The 24,821-nt window shown below is 45.3% G+C and overlaps 1 protein-coding gene across 1 annotated transcript in view; it reads right to left on the bottom strand.

Moving 5' to 3' along the window:
• LOC116940830 (catenin beta-1-like) overlaps positions 1-22,168 on the bottom strand; it is a 46,107-nt gene extending 23,939 nt beyond the window's left edge. Inside the window, exons 1-2 of the mRNA XM_032951062.2 lie at positions 22,075-22,168; positions 13,519-13,592 (exon numbers count right to left, since the gene is read on the bottom strand). The gene's annotated coding sequence lies outside the window, so the exon portion shown is untranslated. The remainder of the gene's footprint in view (positions 1-13,518; positions 13,593-22,074) is intronic.
• Positions 22,169-24,821: the final 2,653 nt, after the last annotated feature.

Below are 24,821 nucleotides of genomic sequence, written 5' to 3'. Positions count from 1 at the left end.
ACAAACATCAAATTTCAATTACGGGGGGGGGGGGGGGGGGAAACATGCGTGCGCGAACGAACGCACGTACAAAAATCCCACATCCCTTCAACGAACACGTGCGGTAGAGACCGAGTGCGCGTGCAAAAAGTTCCGTATTCACCCCCCGTGGGTATGCGACGTCATAATGGCTAGTGTACAAGTGTGATGTTCTGTACATCACACTTGTACACTAGCCATCACACTTGTACACTAGCCTTAATGCCACGATATGAGCAGTGCTAGAAGAGTTACTCTTGAAAAGTAATTTGTTAATTAGTGATGAATTGGGTTTGACAAGTAGCACAATGTAAAAGTGTATTTTGCTGTTCAAAATTACACAACGGACACCCACGGTGGCACCATCTGCTGGGAAGAGCTCGTTAGAGATTCTGTAAGATTAACACGAGAGTTGGTCGATTGTGTTTCAATGTCAAAAGCCACAGCAAGTGACTTGCCGTTCATTGTTTGAGAGTGCAAAATGTGCACTCGGATGTTGATTTAGCTACAAAGGCCAGTCTACAACAAGAATAAAACCATGCATATTCATGGACTGTAATGCTTTCCAAAACGCATTTGAACTTTTAAGTACTTCATTAGCGGTTATGATGATTCATTCCACGGTGAGCAACGAGAATATCACACGGGGCACATTAAATCTGACGCAGCGAGATGATGTAATCGGGAGGAGAGGTAAGTGCATGACGTATGATAATTGTCTTCGTCGACAAGGATGATACTTTAAGTGATAGTTTAATGGTTAAGCTTTGGGCATCCCTTTCATTAATTTGGCCAGTTTGCGATCAAGTCCCTTAACGTCAAGCAAATTTATACTAAAGTTGTGTGACTTATAATAAAGTTGTGTGTATACTGAATCTTCTGTACGAGATGTCTCATGACCCCGCGCTAAAGACAAACGGGCAGAACTAATGCGTTAACACTTTCAACCCAAGTTGCAGGGCGTTATAAAAAAGCGCACGAGATCAAATGTGTAATGTGCGCACATAATAGTCGAGTAACTTTTGTGCAAATGACCGCTTTAAATTATTGAAACGTGTTTTAAAGCAACACGAGGGTGCTATTTTGTAGCCGAGCTGCGAGCAAGGTGGTACAAGGTGGTGTGCATTCGTTGATGCACACATCCAAGCCACAACCTTAACGCACAATCCTGCAGGCAATCCACAGCTTTCATCCACCTCCAAAATCCCGCCTGCTGTGCACGTACAGCTTGAAGGCATGCCTGTGTGTCCCTCCCAGTAATAGACATTTAAATACTGAAATAAACTTTGGGTAAAAGCAAGAATTGTACGTATTCAATCATGTACGTAAATGCATTCTTACTGCAGCACAAAAGGCTAAAAATAGTGGTAAATGTGCAGCCGTGGCAATTGCTTGCTCACGCCTCGGGCTGCCAGAAGAAGCTCCACTTGCAGAAACTCTAGAGAGCTCGTCCAGAGGGTGTTTTTGGCCTACTCTTCCATGCTGACCAGACATGTTAAAAAATACGTGGGAGTTCTCACGTTTACGCCCCCACACGCTCCCACCGACTAACTGCAGTGTTCATTTATACCGCTGCGTGGACAGCAACGGGATTTAAGAGACGTGTCTATTGTTTCAACTGCCATGCTAGGAGACGGAATCGAACGGCGACCGCTGGATTGTAAATCGAATGTGGCAATCCACCATATCGCGGCAGCATCGCCTCCAAAGACGAGCCACAAAACCAAAATGAACGTGGACACTAGCACTATTAACCGGAACAAAGCGCCGTTTAAAATTTCCAAATTAAATCTTGGCAGAAAGCCACCGCAACCTAAGCAGGGCATTACTACTTAGTCAAGGTGCACCGCCTGTTTCGTTTTACAGCTTCTACTGTAAAATATCTCGGGTCAAAGTGCTTCCCTGGCTCAAACACACACTGGGGGAGGCATTCATCTCAGCAATGTAGTAGGAAACCCCACATTCCTATGGAAACACCCACAATTAGCTGTGCACAAAAACGGTGCTCGCTCTCTTGCTCCAGGAGGGTCTATGGACTAAGTCGACCCCCCCCCCCCCCCGGGCCACGATTATGAACTCGTCACCTCTGAAGATTCACAACCCACCCGGCCTGTAGAACATACAAGCCAAGAGCACAGATTTAATGAGTCGTCCTCGTTATCGGCATCGTATAACAGCTAACAGCAGCGCCATAAGGTCACAAAAGAAAACGGGAAGAGATCATAAAAATTACGACTCAACTGTGGACGTGACTCACCTGCACAGCCTCATCCATCCCACCCACTACTCCCCCACACCACCCGACCCCACCCATTCGACTGTTTTTTTTCACTTTTTTGCCAAATATGCCACTTCGTGGGCCACACACCAACGGTCGTCTCATGGTGTCTTGCGCCCTGCCAAGTCATTTGGAATTTGTAGCTCTGGAGCAGAGCTGCAAGCAGATGTAATACGCAATGCGGCCATGCTCGTTTAAACAGGAAGTGAGTGACCTGTCTTTCATTAATGTACAACTCGTCTTAGCCCAATATCTGTTGGTGGTTTTATTATGAAATCCAAAAGACAATAGCTATTTAAGCTTGGACTTGTGTTAATCGGTCAAATAAGTCCATATTCGCTCATCTGAACCATGCTGTATTTTATGCAAAGACGTATTTGGCATTTGTGGATGACAAGGTTGAGACCACCAAACTTACTACACCTTGGGAACTTGATTTCATTTTGACTTGAAGCAGGGGAATCTCAGCATCGCTGGCTTAGTGCGATGGCAAAAGATGCAGCATTAGGTTTCTTGATCAGTCACCCCAAGACGCCTACACCTTAGGCACCCCGAACATAGACAGTAGAGACGCCAAACCAGTCTTTACACACACGCACCACGCCCACGTCTCTCAAGTCCGGACGAATTTCTCGACATGCCGGGCAAGCCAATTTGGTACCTGGGGCTTCGCAACGAAATGTAAAGTTAAGTGCAGCGAGCATACACCTTCCCCCCAAGCAGTGCTCTACAGCACATCAGTTGAATTAGTGATCAGATCCAGTAGAGTACATGATGTATACAACTGTAAATCATATCCAATTCCATGATTTATACTGAACATGGGAAAACACGTGCCAAATACCTCTTTAATGCATTACCTGTTGGTAATGTCACTGAAAACAAGATTAACATATCATTTAACTTCTCTAAAGACAGCACACGTAATAAAGAGTGCAAATTACGTCATACCTCCATGGTTTAAGAGCAAAATAAACATTGAGAGAAAAAAAAAAACTTTAGATTCGTCCTTGGAATTACCAACCTCTGATGAGCACGGTTGGCCCACGTACTGTGCGAAAGAAGTTCAACACGCAGTGCGCGCAGTCACCTCAACACCGCACTGGGCTCAAGTGCCGTCGGTCGAGCGGCTGCACGGAAATTGTCGCACAACACTACGAACCCGCTGATCCGAGTTGGAGTGGGCCTGTTGTGCTCCCACCCGCACCCCCTAAACGCCCATCATCATCATCAGAAACGCGATGAAGGCCCAGCTGCAGAAAGCTTTCTTGCAAGGTCAGGCCGAGCGCCACGAGGGATCCCGAGGAACCCAACAAGTCCCTCAGCGGCTGACTGGACGGTGCCGCCGTGGGTTTCAGTTTTCAGTTTCATTTATTAGGCATGACCCTGTGAGCCATGCGGCTCTTAACTCGGGTGCAGCCGCAAGAAACCAAAAGATGAACAAGAAACATCTTTTTTTTATGTGACTACACACAACAACAAAATCCAGGAAAAAAACAGCAAAGTCTTCCAGTGGGTGGAGAAGGTTGCAAGCTGCTCGTCGCCCCGAGAGCGTGGTCCTCAAGCCGTTACGCCCGGCGTGGTGGTCACGCAAACGAAATCCACGGCCGACGGGAGAGGGCCCTTCCTTCGTCTGGCAGCAGAGAGTGGGGGTGCGAGAGAGATGCACCGGGAGAGACTAGGGAGCACAATTGTGCGGTGATGGAATTGTAGGACTGCCCCCCCCCCCTGCCAACACGATGTGCAACTGCCATCTGTGCAAGGTTCCGTAACATTATAATTACTTTGTTTTATGCTTTCATGCCAACGGTAAAAGTGAGCTGTGTTGTAATTTGTAAAAAGTGAAATAAATACGCCAACGAGGTCAGCGTGTGCTCGGATCAGAAGGCAACTGCAAACATTAAAAAGTAGTGAAAGAATACAATAAACTTGGATACAGAAACCAAAATCCATTGTTAAAGGAATGTACGCACCAAGGTACACTGCTTGCATGTATAATAATTATTGTGTACAACATAGAAAGGTCCACCGCACAGAACAATAACACATGTGCCACCGCTTCAAGTCGGGCACATTTAGTCACGAGCAACACATGACATCTCTTTGGCTATGAAGTATTTTTAAGAACTGTACTCAAGGTCTCAATTACTCTTTTAGAAAAAAAAATCTAGTTTCGTCTAATACCACCAGCAGGTTTTGTCTTCCACTGCTGCCCTACTTTGCAGCCGCACCCATCCACCACACGGGGTGCAGCAAGTGAGCGCGAAGCAAGATGAGATGCATGAGCCATCACACAGGCATGCAGTATTTCCAGCCGGTCTGCTGCTGTGGTCCGTGCTATCTCGACGCTACTGGGCAAATGCCGCTTCTGTGTCAAGGCCCTTTCCGAGTCCAGTCTTCAAAACATTCTTATTATCACCGTCTAGCGAGCCCACGCCCGCTGCATTCTACGATTCAGCGATTAAAGGCGATTCTCGCACTCGCAGCGGTATAAATGGGTACCCCGCAGTTCGTTGATCGACAGATCTTGTATGGCGGGACAAAGTGTGGGTACTCCCACCTGTATAGGCCCAAATACACTCTAGAGGAGCTCTCTTAGAGCTCCATCTGGTGGACGCCTTCCCACCAGTATGTATGTGTGTACGTTGAACTTCCTTCGCGCCGTACGTAGCGAAACATGCTCATCGGATGTGTACGTGCATGAACAATGCATCGCGGGGCTGCACCTTTACCAATCACGCTCACAGTACACACATCGAAGCTGCAGAAGCGGCATGTGTTAAGAATTGTTACTAATTAACGCAAATTATGTGCAAATTCCGTGCAAGTGTTACATTTGACAAATGAAACAAGCGAGGCAGAACAAAGGAGACCAAACAGGGAGAAACAATACAAACAAGGAGCATGAGATATATAAAAAATATATATACGGATCAAATTTTAACTCTGGTGCCCCCCCCCCCAACTCTCAAATTATGACAATTCATCAAATCCCTGGGTGTGGGTCAATCACTTAAAGCCGACGACTCCCTATCACCTGCGAGGCAGATATGTTTGTACAGCCTGTGACTTTGGCAAGGGCTGCGGTGCCTCGGAGCACATTTGGCGAGTTCGTGCAGCTTATGACAGCATTTGGATTCACGGAGTGCAGCGTCAAAATAAGTGGCACAGAGGTGGGCTGGGTGGCTCAGTGCAGCGTCAAAAGACGTGGCGAAGTGGTGGCTAGGGGGCTTAGTGCAGCGTAAAAATACATAAAACTAATATTTTTTTTAAATTAAGGTTTATTTAACATAGAAAAATGAATCTGCAAAGGGAGCAATGTTAGTGTTCAATTAATTGTATGCATGTTGAACTTCTTTCGCACCGTACGTAGCCAACCGTGCTAATTGGGGGGGGGGGGTCACAAGACATCTGGACCATGCTGTACATGCCCAAGGGACGGCTTTCTTTTTTTTGGTGTGGACAAATCAGTTTCAAGGACAATGCATATATTATCATAGTATGTTTTTTGTTTGCATTTTGACTGCAGGTATTGTGGTTAATGCAGACATGAATCCTTGTAAAAAGGTTTCAGTTTTGTTGCCAGAAAAAAGGGGGAAAACCCTATTATTACATTTTGGTACTGGCAAAGGAGGTCTAATGATGTAGACAGCTAGCTTGTTCATTTGGTTGGTTGGCCTCGAAATTGTCCGTTGTTCAGTTCCCTATGAGCTTTGTGAACAGTTCATATAATGTGTCAATGGAGGCGACTGGGTCTGTAATTTTTGAAATCAATGTTGTCTCTCTTTGTGAATGAGGGGAATGATTTGGCTTGGGAGCTCCTCACGGTGCCTGTGTCAGACAGCACCAAACCAGCAACACCAAATTGACGAGTTTTGAATCTGTGCCATGGTGAGTGAGAAACCCAGATTTTCATAACCTCCGCTTGGTCAACACTCATTTCGATTTGCTCTTACTCTCATACCTACTAAAATCACCCAGTAATGTCTGTTCTTAATGCTCGTGACATCACTCCACATCAACCAGCCCCCCCCTAATTAATATTCATGAGCAGGTGACGTCCTACAAATGGACACCCCTCACCTCTCCTCATTAATAATAATGCGCAAGTGACGTCACTTCACATCGAACAGCCCCCCTCATTAATAATCATGAACAGGTGACGTCTTCCAATTGGACCCCCCCCCCCCCGCCATTAATAATAATTAGCGGCTGACGTCACTCCACATGAGGGGGGGGGCGAGGCGCCTCCTCCCCCTTCCTCGGCGTCAACTCACAACCCTCACTACAAAGGCAGAACCCTCACGTCACGTGATCTCCGTCACGCTGTTGAGACATCAAAGTAAAAAGGACGTCATGATGAACAAGGGATTTTAACCTTTAAATGAAATAGGTCTGTGTCACCGCACCCTTACAAATTGCACACGCATTGATGCAATTAATATATCACGTCGCAGTCTGCTTTTCGCGTGCAAGTTTCATATTTACTGCAATACACCCGTCCTTGTAGGGTCAAAAGGCTAGTGACTAATATATACGGTTATCTATACGCAGTATAAATACTGTATTGGCACAAGATTGACATGTGGTAAGCCACTCTGTACAAGGCACGTAACAGAGCATTGATTTAAATATGAATATGGTTTCTTATTCTCACAATACATGCTACAAATGTCATGTAGGCGCATCACTGGCTTACTTGCATGAAAATTATACGCTATTGGAACATTTAGGCTCATGAATCAGACACTTATACAAACGATACATTAATCCATAAAAATATGAACGGGATGAAAAAAACGTGAAAAAAACAAGCAACTCTTGAATCAAAAATAACAATCAAGAATTACAATGTATCACAATTAATCATTCTGGACTGTGACACGATCTGTTATTTGTTCCACAACTCATTTTGTTGCATAATGTTTAGAGATCCCTGGTGGTTGGAGAAGTCCATTGGCACATCCACAGGCCTCCTAGCAACAGCTGAATTACACAGTCAGGAGCTAGGAGTGGGGAGCTGACTTTTGGAGGATTGTGCCAAACTGGGATCCCGTGGGTTTGCAGAGGAAAGTGGTTGCTAGTTGATACCATGCTTGCTCTGCCTGGGCGTGAGTGTGCGCGAGTGTGCGCGAGTGTGTGCGTGCTGTCACACTTGTGGTGAACGGTAGGGCAGTGTTTTGGGCGCCGCACTAAAAACCGGGTGACCCAAGTTTGATTCCTGCTCATTGACAACACCGGTCGACTCAGCCCCTACGTCGACTCAGCCTCAAATGAGTACCTTGTGCGATGTGCGAACATCACCACGAGGAAGACAGACGCACGTGGTGCTGCTGGCCACCCACCCCCTCGTGTGCCATCCCGGCCTTCATAGGTGCCACTCGCTAACAGCACTTGCCCCAACAGTCTGATGTCTTTTCTGCCAAACTGGACCCTTCTAGGCGCACTCCCTGACACGTGCACGTTCAGTCCTTCACCAATCCACTGCGGGATGAGGGCCTCCACATACCGTGAGGGTAATTTGACCACGCTTACTCATGCTGGTCATTGTGGATTGGTGAAGGGGGGGCAGCACAAACACTGGAAGCATGTACATTTAGTAGAGCGATGGAATGTTCTGCACTGTTCCTCTGCTGCCCACAATGTTAATCGTGACAAGGCACGACTTAATTCAGGTTAACTGAAACTATGAGGATCAAATGTTTATATACATCAGTGGACTTTATTATATCAGACAAGGTACAAGGAAAACTAAACTACACCAAATATGAGCAAGTGTTACCATGTGACTGTCAAAAACAGGCTTAATTAAAATGCTGGACGTGCAAGGGTTTTCTAAAAAGTAATGGCTACTATGTTTTGACTTTTAATTTCTTCTTCATAGATAAACCTAGGACCTATCAGATATGAAACAATCCATGAAATGCACGCAAACGGCAGCAGTGACAATGGTGATTAAAAATGGCAGCTGGCGGTCATCCGCAAGTGAAGCAGAGAGAGATTGTTGACTTGCCCACAGCTTAATTCACCCTGAAATCTATATATTTTTTGCCAGAATTTCAGTCTAGTACAGTACCTCTCAATAGTACAAGAGTCACCGAACAAAGACGGTCACTGCATCGCGCGCGTTTTCAGATGCGCTTCTGCGGCCGTCTGAGATGCTATTCCTTCCGATATTACGAAGCCACTGATGCTGTGCACTTTTAAATCATCGAGATTGAAAATCATATCTTTAAGAACTGCTCTTTATGTTTAGTTCGCTGTCCTTCACCGGCGCCTCCGATGAGCACGGTTGGCTACGTACAGAGCGAAAGACGTTTCACACACGTACAGACAACAGGGAATGTCCATTTGGCTGCGAGGAATTTCCCATGTGTCCATTGGGCGATACACTTTACTCATGTACATACAAATGTAGCCCTCAAAGCTTGGGCTAGGCGTAATTAAATGAAAAACCATATTTACATAGGCACAGCTTTAGTCCCCTGAGCCAGCCGTCCATTACGCACTGCTTTGAAGCCTACTCTTGATGTAGGGGCGTTCTGAGAAAAAGGAATGTGGGCTCTTTTCTGAAAATATTTTTTTATTCATATCCTACAGCTGCGGCTAAAATTCGTTTGCACTCGGTTCCTTGCTTGAAAAAACACAGCCGGCTGGGGAAAGAAAAACTGGGATCCATTTTCGGTGAGAAAATTTGACAACAATCCAAATTATACGAAAAACAGCACGCATCCGTGTGGAGGGTACCAAGTTCCACAATGCTCTGACAAAGGGCACCCTTTGCATGTGCAACCAAGTGGTAAGGTGTGAGTCAACTGCACTTGACCGTCTTGACGCTTTGCAGAAGACTGCTGCCAAAAAAATACTTTATTTACGTTAATATTTCTGCGTCTTTATTTAAATTCACATTCCAATCAGCATGGCAACAAACGGGCATCTTCGGGAGTAACTAGCCTCTGCCATAAAAATGTGGAATTTTCACCACTGGAAAAATGCCACGAAAAGACATTCGCACCACCTATGCCACTTTGAACATGACATCACCTAATCTATGTTATCTATAACATGGTCTATGGGTGACAGCACTTGGAAGAATGGACCCCTGAGTATTCATTTGATATAAACTTCATAATAAAGGTTTTTGGGTTAGATCGCATTATTTATAAATGTGTCGGAACCTTCCACCACCCGTGTCGGGTGGTGGAGGGTTACGACACATTTATAAATAACTCGATATAACCCATAAACCTTTATTATGAATAATATTGGTTGTGAAAGCCTACGTGTTAAATTGATATAAACTGTTTAACCTGCTTTAAATCTACACATATTTTTGCCAACTGTAACACACAGATCATCATCCCTACACAGTGAATGGCATTCTCTCCATAGTGGCAAATGTGGATAGACTGGTCTCTGCCGCAGGAACGTGGAATTTCCTATACTACCTCACGGCTCACCAATGAAGACAATCGCTGACCCAACGCTGGTTTGAGGAGGAACACATTCATGAATATTTACATCAACGGTACAAAGTGGCAAATGTCAGAATATTGCAACGTGTAACAAAGAGGGAGACATTGTCAACCCTCAAGTGCCAACTTCAGTGAAGGAGGGTGTGTCATGGAACACAGTACAGTATGTTTTCAGTTGTAAATGTTTCAGAGCCATAGCAACTACGAGATATTGGCAAAATGCCACAATGTACACCATCCTGAGTGTACCAATTATTCAGTCTACCTGTAGGTTTCAACTTAATCACAGTTAACTCTTAATTATCCCTGGGAGAATACTCCGAGTTGCGGATTAACCGTGCTTGTGAAATAAAATCTTTCACACGTGTGCTGATTTAATTATGAGCTTCTCCTAGCTTGATTCATTGTCCACGTGACCCCAAACATGTGCAAGTAAACCGATTACATGAGCAAACAAAAACAGATGACATATTCGACATCTTCACCGCCATTCTCCTTGGAAAAACAATGTTTTATCGCCAGATTTACAAATGTTTTTCATTATCCATCTTTTTGCTTCATCTGGGCTAACCCTTCCATCGTCATGGTGAGTGTGGACGGTGCGCAGATCCGCAAAGACAAAAGGAGTCCCACTTTGTAGCAAGTCAACTGCGGTGTTCACAAGGAGAGGCCGCTCCCTACGTTAGCAAAGAGGCATTTCCAGCACAGGTTGAGGTCTGCCAAAGGAGGTGAGCACCACCAGAGACAAAGATTCCCCCGTGTAGCCTTAACAGACTGCAGGGGCCAAGTGCTGCTAGCGATCACCTATGAAGGCCGGCACGGCACACGAGGGGGTGGGTGGCCAACACCACGCCCGGCTGCCTTTGTCTCCCCAGTGGCGATGTTTACACACCGCACCAGGTGCTCATTTGAGACCGAGTCGATCTAGGGGAGGCCCGGGAATGGTTCAGATAATCGTCACCGGTGTTGGCCACGAGCAGGAATCGAACTCGGGTGGCTGCTGGCTTGGTAGCACGGACCGCTGCTACACTACCGCTCCCCACAAGGTGAGCAACCACCCCACACTCAGGCAGGCAGGCACACACGCGTTCCAAGTCGACACACACGGTAACCATTCACATTGCACGACTCTGCAAGATTGCGATCGTGGGCATGAAGCGCGGGGCGTTAAACAGAAAGAAAGGGTCGCCGATCGGTCTTCCTCGACTCTGCCTCGACGTCTCGAGCCCAGCCCACGTGCAGCAGCCTGTGCCACTCACCGCAATAGATATTCTATCGCGGAACGGCACATGTCACGAAGGTTATGGGGTGGCAGCAACAAAAATAGGAGCCCTTGCAGATGTCGCTAATTGTAAAGTTGTTGTTGGCAACGCGCAGTTATGAAATTCCGGTTAAAAAGGAGGTAAAGGGTGCAGCCCTGCAACTTATCGCGCGTGTCGCTGCTTGGCAGAAGGTGCCTCGTGAGAGAGTCTCTGGACAACTTTTACCACGTGCTGGCCAAATGTCTCGGATAAAGTGCGAACACAATCACTGTTTACACCCCCACACACACACAGCGCACACATGCTGCCCGGGCGTCTAAGGGGCCGTCCATAAATGACGTCACGCGATTTTGGCCGATTTTTTAACCCCCCCCCCCTCGTCACACGGCGTCACAAGAAGTCAGACCCCCACTCAAATATGACGTCACAAAACTCTGCCCCTCCCCCCCAAAAAATATTAAAACATGCTTCAAATCGCTTTAAACTATTGTCATTGTAGTGCGTATTTCATGTGGCGCTGCACTCTGATGTTGTAGGAAAAAACCTTTTTTTAAAGTATTTAATTAAGTATAACGTGTTGCCTATTTATTTAAAGTTGCACATTTTCATGTGACGTCACATTTCTCAACCCCCCACCCCCCCCCCCATAGGTGCGTGACGTCATTTATGGACGGCCCCTAAGTTGCGGATGAACCCTTCGTAGACCCCGCTGGGTGGACAGAGAATTCAAGAGACTTGCCCGATTGGGTAAACTTGCCGCACCAGGAGATCGAATCGAACAGGCCATCTCTGATTTTATGAGTCCAGTGTGCAGCTCTCGCATCGAGGCTGGATGGTCTCGATCAAGGGTGAAAATTCCGCATTACCATGGTGGAAGAAGGTCTCTCCATATGACCACTTCTTCTTTCGCATGGCTGATGTAGATGCGGATCAAAGACTACAATTTTACATTCAGGTGGCCAGGAGTAACGGAATCGCTGCGACGTCTCCTGCGTATTCATTGATTGGGCATTGTAGACATCGCACAAAATGACACTAATTTCATCCACCTCAATGGATTTAGGGGGTTGAGTCGACCCCTGGCAAGGATTTTCAGCTTGTGTTTTTTTTACAATACTTAACCAAGCTATCTGAAGGTGTGAATAATAATAATATATTAAGAGGCATAGTACTCTACGGTACCGGAGAAGAATGAGTTTCGCTGCAATTACTTCTGTCGCCCACAACGTTTAGCTCTGCATGCACTGGATATTAATATCGAAATATTTAGACAATTTCATTCATTACATATTTAGCCAGTGATAGGGCCCCTCACTTATACACTATTGGCTGACGATGGCATAACAGAATCTACACCCACACTACTCAACTATGAGCAATGCGACCTGGTGAGGCTGTTCAACAATTGTAACCCACGTGTTATTCAAACAGCTCAACCATGCACTTTGAACCTCACGAAGAGCCCTCACTGAATGCCTTGTATGAGATGTTTTTTTTTACACTTGCATGAGATATTTAATACTCGGACCAAGCAAACAGCCTATACAGTACTATATAAACTGTCTTTACAGTCGTCAACTGCCTTATTTGTACAATATTTTAAAGGTAAATCACTTGCACATACTCTATAGTACAGTCAGTGCTATATATGTTTGTAAACATCTTTTTGCAGGATTCTGTATGAATGAAATGCTGAGCGGTACCAATCACAGATCAAGTGTGGTGACACCTTCCTTCCGATATTGGGAAGCCACTAGAGCTAGGCACTTTTAAATCTAGATGTAAAACTAATTTCTTTAGAACTACTTTTTGTGTGTGGTATGTTGTCCTTCCCCTGCATCTCCAATTTAGCACGGTTGGCTACGTACGGTGCGAAAGAAGTTGAACACACATACATGCACGTCTTTGTATTAAATAGTGAAGAATAATATATTTTAACCAACGTTAACACTGCATTTAAATCGACTGCTCCTTATGTATTAGGAGTGTAATAATGAATGAAGTCATTAATAGGAATGTTTAGGTGCCCAATGCGAGCATTAAATCACGTATCACAATCAAAGGTTTTCGTTGCTTTATGTAATGGGACCACTAAATTCACCACCACGATGTTACAAGAAATACATGGCATTTGAATCAATCACATTACTGAATCACGAAAATGAATTTGATCGCAAAGTGGAGGAAATTATTACGCCCTATTTTTTTATCAAAAATGTGTACTCGGGTTGTTAAAACTGTTTTTTTATTACTATTCACGGTCACCTCATAAAAACGGTACGTATGGTGACTGGTTTTCCGCACGCATACAAATAAATGTCTAGGCCAATGAGCACAACGTAGTGTTGTGTTCATCACATTTCAAACAATGGTAAAGTTTATTTACAAACCCCGCCTCTGTCCACCCAGAAGCATAAATGGGTGACACCACAGATAGTCGATCGGCAGGTCACGTGTGGTTGGGTAAAAGTGTGGGTATGCCCACCTCTTCCAAGACTTCTGATCGGCGTGAAAGAGTAGACCAAATATCCTTGAGCTCCCGCGAGCGCAGGCCTTTTTCTGTCAACAGTGATATAAAAAAAAATCGAGAACTTGTATGTAAAACTTATTTTGCACCGTATGCAGCCAACCACACTAATCAGAGGTGCGGTGTTTGGGGCTGCCGTGCTGTTGGTGTGTTTGAATGTACCTATCAGTCCATTCACTCCTAACGTTCTGACAATGGCTACTGGTTTACCGGTTATCGTTCAAGAACCCTAATTCGTACACATACACTTGGTGTATACTTTGGACTTTTGTATGGGATGCTTCGCATTCCTAAGGTCACAAAAGTCTGGATCGTGTCAGAAACGCAAAAAACACAAGACAGCAAGAGTGGGTATCCATCTCAGACGAGCTAAAAGAAATCCACATCAAAAGAAAAGTAATAAACATGGAAGTACTACGGCAGACCCCGAGACACGAGCCTAGAAAGTTGTGCTTCTACGTGGTGAACCGGGATGTGAAGGACATTGGAATTGGAAGTAGAGATGATGGCCCAGAACAGGAATGAGTGGAAGGCAGACCTCACACGGGTGGGGGTAAAATACCAGAAGGAAGATTTCCTAAATTCCACAGCCCACGTTATCAGGCATCCTTGCGTAAACATGTAACTTTTGCACAAGCTACGGGAGGGAACGGAAAATCATTCACGTACAAAAATGTGCATTGGATAAATGGGATGCAAAATTACCAATTGTTAAGCAACATCTGTTAAAATGTCGTGTGTGCCTTGCTACAAACGATTCACTCGATTTCAGGAAAACAATTATAGGGTTTTGGCAATGAAAACACAATCAAGGCACACTAGAAATGCATCATATAAGTAATGTATCAAATGTACCTTAACACCATGCTACAGACAGCCACAAGTCTTTAATTCCACAGATTCAAGCATAAAAACTGCATTGCAGTTATTTATGTCCCAAGTACTTATATACTTTATTCATTTTTATTTTAGTGACATGTTTACCTTTTCTCTATTTTGCACTCTTATTGTTTTATGTATTATTCGTAATAAAGGTTTTTGGGTTAGATCGCGTTATTTATAAATGTGTCGTAACCCTCCACCACCCGACACGGCCAATCAGCAAAAAAGTGTCAAGTTGACAAAAGACAAATAGTTCACTACTTTAGCCCACCGGTGTGTTGAAGAGTGAATCCACAACATTTACAGTTGGAGTATGACGTTTCGCTGGTAATTACATCCAGCATCATCGGGCAATTCGCCAGAATGGTAAAGCACTCCCTTGCTTCCGGTATTAAATAGAGCAGCAGGGTGACGTCATCATTTAACTCATTCAGGTGCAGTAATTATATAATCGATTGGTAATCAGTCAATGATTATGATTAGTAATGAGCTGTAATGTGTTATTGTGAATATATGCTACGTTAGTAATCCGCTAATTAGTATGTGTTTCCCTATAATGAATTCTAATATGTATTATTTAATTATACGCTTCCAAGCCGCACTAAGCCCGTAGCTGTCAGAGCGATTGAAGTTATTTTTATTTCTCTAGATTTCAATGGATTCTCTAATTAGTCTTTGCCAGTAATAATTAGTTTTACACAACACTTCAACGTTATCAAAATCAATGGAGTGTCCTTGTTGACAAGCATGTTCTGCCACTGCAGACAGTTGTTTGAGATAATTTAATATTTATTTTGTGTTCTTTTAATGTTATGCTGATGTTCCTGTCTGTCCAATATAGCATCTGCCACAAACAATTAATCCGATATACACCTTCTGTTGATAATTTAGGTAATTCGTCTTTAGTGCAAGATACTAGTTTTTGAATTTTGTGTACTGTACCAAATCTTACTGTAATGTTTTGCTATTGCAAAACACGGGCTAATTTGTCAGTTACTCCTGAGATATATGGAATTTTAATTTTTTAACAATCTGATCGCTTTCAGCAGTGATCGTGATTTGGCATTCAGTGCTCTGTTAATTTGAGCATTATTGTAGCCATTCTGTCGTAGAGTTTCTTTAACGTGTTTGATCTCTCTCACTGGACTTTCACCATCTGACACTGTTTTAGCCCGATTTATGAGCGTCTTGATAAGAGAGGATTTCTGAGCTGGATGATGATGCGAATCTGCATTCAGATAGGCATCAGTGTGCGTTTGCTTTCTGTAAACGCTGTGTGTTATTTTACCATTTAGGCCATGTCCAAGCAAAATATCTAGGAACGGGAGTGTGTTATTCACCTCCATTTCCATGGTGAACTGGATGGCTGGGTTTTGTGCATTGAGATGATTTAGAAAATCATTAAGTGTATATTTACCATGTGGCCAGACAACCAAAGTGTCATCCACATATCTAAACCAAAAATATGGTTTTAATGTGCTCGAGGCAAGTGCTCTTATTTTAAAGTTTTCCATGTACAGATTTGCTATAGCAGGATCTCGTTTAATTTTAATGTAGGTACTTTCTTCTAGTAAATTTCTAATTTTATTATCATAATCGGCTCATGACATCACTACGGTAGTGCGGCCTTTATCAGCTGCCAGGATTTGGATATCTTTATTTAAACGGAGCTCTCTCAAATCACTGCACCTGAATGAATTATATGATAACATAACCCTGCTGCTCTATTTAAGACCGGGAGCAAGTGAGGGATTTACCATTCTGGCGAATTGCCCGATGATGCTGGATGTAATTACCAGTGAAACGTCGTACTCAAATTGTAAATGTTGTGGATTCACTCTTCCACACACCAGAGGGCTAAAGTAGTGAACTATTTTGTCTTTTGTCAACGTGACACTTTTTGCTGATTGGCCGGGGTGGGTGGTGGAGGGTTACGACACATTTATAAATAACGCGATCTGACCCAAAAACCTTTATTATCAATAATATTGGTCGCGAAAGCCTACGTGTTAAACTGTTTTATGTATTGTTTTCCATTGTCATTTGGTGACCCGCCCCTACTGGATTTCTGTAAAAAAGAGCTTCATAGCTCTTTGGATTCCTCTGGTCTAAATAAAGTTTCCTATTCTGATAAAAATTCTAGTCACATCGGTTGGGAAACCACTTATATTTTTTGCTTTTTTTGGCAGAGACCTGGGTAAATGTTTCGAAAGTAATGCTTAAAAAAATATATATTTACATCGTGGGTACTGTACTTTTAATTTTAGAATTGGCACAAAGACACCCGCACACAAGGACCAATATCTGTGAATTTCATCGTATAACTTATGACGCACGCATCTTCGCCAAAAAAGGAACAAAAATTGGAGCGTAGCTCGAGAAGGCAGGGTGCCCAGCTCAGAGTCACTCAAAGACATCGCACAGTCTTTAACACGAACATTTCCAAACTAAGCACTTTGGTTATTCCAGTAAAAAAAACACAAATGACCACGCGGCAGCGGGAATCAAACAGCTGACCACAGGCGCAGCGGCCCAGTAATTGTTTTTAACAATGCATACTTGAAACACAACACCACAGGGTACGGACTGAACGCTCGATACCTGAAAAATGTATTTACAATACACGACGATACCCAGCTCATAGTCCCTCCACATAACACACAGCTGTCATTCTGCACTTCAGTGGCACTTTGGGGCCAGCCTTGCTGCACTTTGAGAAGACGTAAAGTTGCGAAGGCCTTTTGCACGGATGTTCGTGACAGGCCTGATCGAATGTATCTATTGCCGGTTAAAAACATGTTTCCTGAGCTAGAACATCCCATGCGCTATACCTTCTGTAGGCCATTCACTACTGTCAGAGTTCCAAGTGGACGATGCACATAAACGTGCACACACCGAGTATAACACACCTGGCACGACTCCCACAACACCACACACAAGATACTGGGGGTGTTTGTAGCATTAATACATTCAAGGGCGCGTTACACGCAATGCATGCCCATCAGATGACGTAAACCCAGTATGCATATGCGATGTGGTATCCGTTCGCCCAAGGAAACGCATACCGAATGATTCCGCATGCACACCTTTGTGTAACTGCGACAACACAATTCTCCGCGTACTATTATATATGTAGAGATACAAGCTCGGTGGGGGGGAGGATTTGGTTGATACAGAGAGACGAACCCGATTGACCGTGGAATACTAACGTAGAGAGAGAGAGAGACATTGCACGTGTTTAGAGAGGTAGGCTGGTGAATGAAATGTGACGGATGAGACAGGCGAGAGAATGGCATCAGCCTCATCCAGCAGTAGAATGGTGATGTGTGAGAGGCCTTCATCCACAAGTGGATCGATCGTGTATAACGATGATGACGATAATAATTTAGATGACAATGGAAAATGATTAGGACGCTGTCTTTCCGACAGCTCCGTTTCTTCACCTGAGGACGGCTGCTTGCGTTGTGGCCGAAACGTCGTGAGAATTTTATTTTATTATATTTTATTTGTATTATTTTATTATTTCCCTTCTACGTGACTTTTACCGAAAGAACCAATACGATGAATCCCTGCAGTCACGAAAGCTTTAAATCGAAATTTTATGGAAAATGAATTATGTAGACCTCAAAATTAAAACACCTACATTATAGTATTTAACACTTGAGGATAACACATTATACACACACTATATTAGTACTGTGTGACATTGTATACACTGCACAGCGATGTGTCCACCCTAAGGCGCGACACGTACAGTGTAAATAATACACATTTCAAGGTGTACACATTGGGCCATCAACAACAAAGTGTACAAAGCCTACACGATACACACACACACACACCACGCGTACACACAGTAAAAGTACATTCCAGTGTACACACCACACACACACAGCATGATACACCGTGTGTACGACTGTGGACACACACACACACCACGCGTACACACAGTAAAAGTACATTCCAGTGTACACACCACACACACACAGCATGATACACCGTGTGTACGACTGTGGACACACACACACACACCACGTGTACACACACCACACACACAGCACGTGTACACACACCACACACACACAGCACGATCACACCGTGTGTACGACTGTGTGGACACACACACACACCACACACAGAGCATGATCACACCGTGTGTACGACTGTGGACACACACACACACCACGTGTACACACACCACACACACACCCCACGCGTACACATCACACACACACAGCATGATCACACCGTGTGTACGACTGTGGGGGGACACTCGAGAGATGGTTCGCCTGTACCGTGTACACCCCTTAAGCACTCCGTTGTTGTTGTTGTGACAAAGTGTGTAGGGGATCTTTCAACCCCACCTTACGTAACAAACAAAGGGGGTTTTAAATGCACCTTGTTAAACACAATACCGCAAACACAAGAGGAGTGTGGAGAGGGCCTGGAGTATGCCGAGTGTGTGATAGTGTACACACCACAAGGTGGTCAAGGACATCAGGTTTCCCCCTGTAGCCTGTAACAAAACTGTGGTGGGGGGCAAGTGCTGATAGCGAGTACCACCTAATGAAGGCCGGCACCGTGACACACGAGGGGGGGTAGGGGGGGCCAGCAACCACGCCCGGCCGCCTTTGTCTTCCCAGTGTCGATGTTTTAGACACCGCACCAGGTACTCATTTGAGGCCGAGTCGACCTAGGCGAGGCCCAGGACCGGTTCACAAAGTCGCCACACTGGAGGGGCGGTGGCCGCAAGCGGGAATCGAACTCAGGTCGCCGGCTTCGTTTCTCTCACGACGCTGCGCTTGATCCCCGCATGCCCCAAGCCGTCCACACGACTCATAGCATGCAGCAGCAGCAGCAACAGCAACAACAACAGCAGCAGCAACAACAACAACAGCAGCAGCAACAACAGCAACAACAGCAGCAGCAACAACAGCAGCAGTAGCAACAACAGCAACAACAACAACAGCAGCAGCAACAACAGCAGCAGCAGCAACAACAACAGCAACAACAACAGCAGCAGCAACAACAACAGCAGCAACAGCAACAACAACAGCAGCAGCAACAACAGCAACAACAACAGCAGCAGCATCAACAACAGCAGCAACAACAACAACAGCAGCAGCAGCAGCAAAAGCAACAACAGCAGCAGCAACAACAATAGCAGCAACAACAACAACAGCAGCAACAACAGCAGCAACAACAGCAACAACAGCAAAACCAGCAACAACAGCAGCAGCAACAGCAGCAGCAGCAACAACAACAGCAGCAGCAACAACAACAACAACAGCAGCAACAACAACAGCAGCAGCAGCAACAACAACAGCAGCAGCAACAACAAAACCAGCAACAACAGCAGCAGCAGCAACAACGTCACGTAGGTAAAAAATAAAACAACAAAAATCACGACGTTTCGGCCACAACACAAGTGGCCTTCATCAGGTGGTGGGACCGTGCTGTCACGAGGACAGCGTGTGGGAGGACGCGCCCTGGGCTTGGCTGTCTTCACTGTCCTCGTGACAGCACGGTCCCTTCACCTGATGAAGGCCACTTGTGTTGTGGCCGAAACGTCGTGATTTTTGTTGTTTTATTTTTTTACCTAAGTGACTACCGAATAGAACCAAAGAGTGTTACTCGTACATTTGATAAAAGCGTGCTTTTAAAACAGTTTTTTTTTAAATATTACTTATTAAATGGAAGCCACGGACTGCGCCTCAGAGCTTTTAGCAGTAAGCAAGGCACCGCATTTACCGGGTTAATACTTCACGCTACCTTTACCCTACCGGGTAGTTCTTCCGAGCTACCTTTACCCTACTACCCTTTACCTTTACCCTTTTACCCGGTAGAAATGGTAAATTACCTTACCTTGCCGAGGCCTACAGGTAGCGTGTATTCGTGTGTAGCAGGCAGTGTATACTTGGTAGTATGTACAGGTAGTGTGTACAGTGTGTACAGGTAGTGTGTACAGTGTGTACAGGTAGTGTGTACAGTGTGTACAGGTAGTGTGTACAGTGTGTACAGGTGGCGTGTACAGTTTGCACAGTATGTACAGGTAGCGTGTACAGTGTGTACAGGTAGCGTGTACAGTGTGTACAGGTAGTGTGTACAGTGTGTACAGGCGGTGTGTACAGGTAGTGTGTACAGTGTGTACAGGCGGTGTGCACAGGTAGTGTGTACAGGTGGCGTGTACAGGCAGTGTGTACAGTGTGTACAGGTAGTGTGTACAGTGTGTACAGATAGTGTGTGCAGTATGTACAGGTAGTGTGTACAGTGTGTACAGGCGGTGTGTACAGGTAGTGTGTACAGGTGGCGTGTACAGGCAGTGTGTACAGTATGTACAGGTGGTGTGTACAGTGTGTACAGGCGGTGTGTACAGTATGTACAGGCAGTGTGTACCAAGGCGATGAGTGTGTGTAGGTGAGTGTGTGAGTGTGGGTGAGTGTGTGTAGGTGAGTGTGTGAGTGTGGGTGAGTGTGTGTAGGTGAGTGTGTGAGTGTAGGTGAGTGTGTTAGTGTGGGTGAGGGTGTGTGTAGGTGAGTGTGTGAGTGTAGGTGAGTGTGGGTGAGTGTGGGTGAGTGTGGGTGAGTGTAGGTGAGTGTAGGTGAGTGTGTGTAGGTGAGTGTGGGTGAGTGTGTGAGTGTGTGTAGATGAGTGTAGGTGAGTGTAGATGAGTGTAGGTGAGTGTGTGTGTGTAGGTGAGTGTGGGTGAGTGTGTGTAGGTGAGTGTGGGTGAGTGTGTGTAGGTGAGTGTGTGAGTGTGTGTAGGTGAGTGTGTGTGGGTGAGTGTGTGTGGGTGAGTGTGTGTGGGTGAGTGTAGGTGAGTGTGTGTGAGTGTGTGTAGGTGAGTGTGGGTGAGTGTGTGTAGGTGAGTGTGTGTGGGTGAGTGTGTGTAGGTCAGTGTGTGTAGGTGAGTGTGTGTGAGTGTGTGTAGGTGAGTGTGTGTAGGTGAGTGTGAGTGTGTGTAGGTGAGTGTGTGGGTGAGTGTGTGTGGGTGAGTGTAGGTGAGTGTGTGTGAGTGTGTGTAGGTGTGTAGGTGAGTGTGTGTGAGTGTGTGTAGGTGAGTGTGAGTGTGTGTAGGTGAGTATGAGTGTGTGTAGGTGAGTGTGTGAGTGTGTGTGAGTGTGTGTGTAGGTGAGTGTGTGTGTGTAGGTGAGTGTGTGTAGGTGAGTGTGTGTAGGTGAGTGTGTGTAGGTGAGTGTGTGTGTGTAGGTGAATGTGTAGGTGAGTGTGTGTGAGTGTGTGTAGGTGAGTGTGTGTGAGTGTGTGTGTAGGTGAGTGTGTGTGTGTAGGTGAGTGTGTGTAGGTGAGTGTGTGTGTGTAGGTGAATGTGTAGGTGAGTGTGTGTGAGTGTGTGTAGGTGAGTGTGTGTAGGCGAGTGTGTGTAGGTGAGTGTGTGTAGGTGAGTGTGTGTGTGTAGGTGAGTGTGTGTGTAGGTGAGTGTGTGTGTAGGTGAGTGTGAGTGTAGGTGAATGTGTAGGTGAATGTGTAGGTGAGTGTGTGTGTAGGTGAATGTGTAGGTGAGTGTGTGTGTAGGTGAGTGTGTGTGTAGGTGAGTGTGTGTGTAGGTGAGTGTGTGTGTAGGTGAATGTGTAGGTGAGTGTGTGTGAGTGAATGTTGTGGAGCTCGACTCACGCGCTGCTGACCACCTCGTGTCCCAGGTGAGTGCGGCGCTCAGCGTCGCGCGCCGCCAGCTCGAGGCGGGGCCGCGCGGGGGGCGGGGCCGCGCGAGGGTGGGCGGGGCTTCACACGGACCACGCCCCCCGTCACACCCACTCCTCACACTCAACAACAGCAGTCGCTCATTTTTGTTATTTTTAACTCAACACATTCGTCAATGACACTTGTGTGTGTGTGGCCTTAAATGAAAAAAAAAAGAATGCGAAATGCGACGTTTCGGGCAATGGCCCTTCTTCACAGCACACCGAGGCTATGTTGCCAGATCAGAATACTGAGTTAATCTGTGGACATGTCATAAAATGTCTTCTTCCTGTGTGCAATACGACGTGATGTTATTATAAATGAAATCCTAATTATAACAATTTTCTGTTCATGTCTTATAATCAAGCAAAGCCCCGTTGAGTCCCAAGACACTTTATTTCATCTCGAAGGGGCTTTCGCCACCGCGCTGTTGTTTGGCCACTTGTTATTATACTGGAATGAGTGTTGCGTTATGCGAGGCAGGAAACCGGGGGCCCTGGAGAAATCCCATACTTTAAAGAGGAACACAGCAACCCCATACATTCAAGGGTCTTCACACAGGGATCACAAACCCACTTGCTTTCAAGTCTGGATTGCTGAGCAGAGGGCCCAAAAATGTCCTAAAATGCCAAGTGGCCAGGAGCAAACGGCGCTCCTGAAAGTTGTTATTGATAAGTGTGAAATACATGTCTTAAACCTGAGCAGGGTTACAGCAGGAATTTAGGACAAGAGACGATGGGAGGTAATTCTAGAGTCTTGCAGTGCGAGAGAAGAAGTTGAGATATAATAAGTGCTTTGACCTAACATTCCAGTGTGGTGGTTTTACACAGTAAAGACACATGCTTGTAAAAAAAAACTGGGAAACTACTACCAGATGCTACAAATTGACAGCATGCTCTGTATTATCTGCCAAAGCTCCGTGCACCTGCTGTTTTGAACATTGGTCACCGTACGTATTTTAACCAGGCTTAAAAAAAAACCTGCTTAGCATACGGGGGGGGTGGTCAATGGCAAGACTGGCAGTCGTGAAAACGACATCCACAACCAAAGCCACCGTGAAAAGCCACCGTGACGTGCTTTCACGTGGCGAATAAAATCACGGGCAGCCGACGGTAAAAGTCCGGCATCTCTCTCACGTTTCCACGCATGCGCATGTGTTGTTGTGCGTGCTTAAACACTACAAAGTAAAGGTGCAGCTCTGAAAGTACTTGCTCATGCCACTGCTAGAAGAAGGGAGCACTCGAGAGAGAGAGAGACAGAGAATGTTGGCCTACTCTTCCACACTGGCCAGGTTTCTTGGAAGTGGGAGTACCCACACTTTACCCCACCACGCATGGCCCTGCCACCAATCGACAAACTGTTGTGTGCCCATTCATACTGCTCGGTAAACAGAGGTGGAGGGGTTTAGGAAACTTGCACCATTGTTTCAACTGCCGTGCTGGGAGGTCACATCGAACCGGTGACCTCTGGATTGCAAGTTCAGTGTGTTGACCATTACATCTTGGTGGTATCCCTCTGAAACTACCTGGCAAATAAGGATACATCTTGTAAAATATATATGAAAGCTGGCTCAACAGCGCACGCATTGACCACCAGGCTATCCAACCACCAACCCGAAAGTGGACTTGTTATAATTCAACAAGCACCATCCATATTTGACAGTATGTTCCTGAACCACCAGCGGAGAACACATTGACGGAAACTTCATTTGCGGTGAACTGAGACATTGCAGGATCTCTCGCATTGCTATCTTGCAGTTTGTGTGTGTACACCCATCGGACGTGTGTGGGATTTAACTCGCACTGCATGGTACACATTCTTCCTCATAAACACACGGGGTGAGAGATCGAGCAGAATGTACAATAGATAAAAGTAGATCGTATCGATTGTTATTCGTGACTTAAAGCTTTCGTGACTGCAGGAATTCATATTCTTGGTTCTTTCGGGAAAGTCACGTAGATAGGTTCAAAGAGAATAACAAACAGTAACAAACAAAAAAACTACGACGTTTCGATCGCAACACAAGCCCCCTTTTTCTGAAGACGACCGCTTGTGTTGCCATCGAAACACCGTAGTTTATTTTGTTACTTTTAGTTATTTTCTTTGAACCCACCTACGTGACTTCACCGAGAGACGCAAGAATATGATTATTACTCGGTTTAGCAGTTAATATATCTATTTGTTTAAAGTTTGTTTCACATTGACTGCCGTGTGTGCCACGCCCGCATCTCTCCCGCTCGTTTAAATATGGCCACGCTGCAGGGTTAGAGTCAGCTTCGTCATCCAGTTTGATTTGTAAAGACGAACCGAAACACGCAAATCGACAAAGTACAGACATGTTAAATGACACAGATTTCACTGACTGTGTCACCTTTATTTGTGAAGTCAATTATACATCTTTGATTGTATGACTGTGGAGCGGATGAAACATTATTAGTTCATGAAACATGGATTGTTTGCAGCTAAAATATTCTCGCAAAAGGGCAAAGACAGCTGCCCTGAAATAAAAAAAAAACCCAGAAAAGTCTCTGTGAGGGCTTTAACTTAAGATGCTTCACACTGTGCCAGCGGCTAAAGCGAGCTCACCCTGTCTCCCACACCCTGTCTCCCACACCCGGGAAGAAATGACGCTTAAGAAGAGGCTGATTATGCCAACAAATGGGAGAGCCACAAAACCTTGT

Source organism: Petromyzon marinus, chromosome 10 (genome assembly GCF_048934315.1).
Source record: "Petromyzon marinus isolate PM22_M1 ecotype Great Lakes invasive population chromosome 10, UKy_Petmar_22M1.pri1.0, whole genome shotgun sequence".
In the NCBI taxonomy this organism is placed as follows: Eukaryota; Metazoa; Chordata; class Hyperoartia; order Petromyzontiformes; family Petromyzontidae; genus Petromyzon; species Petromyzon marinus.
Note: the sequence above shows the minus strand (reverse complement) of the source record. Positions and strands in the feature narration are given on the sequence as shown.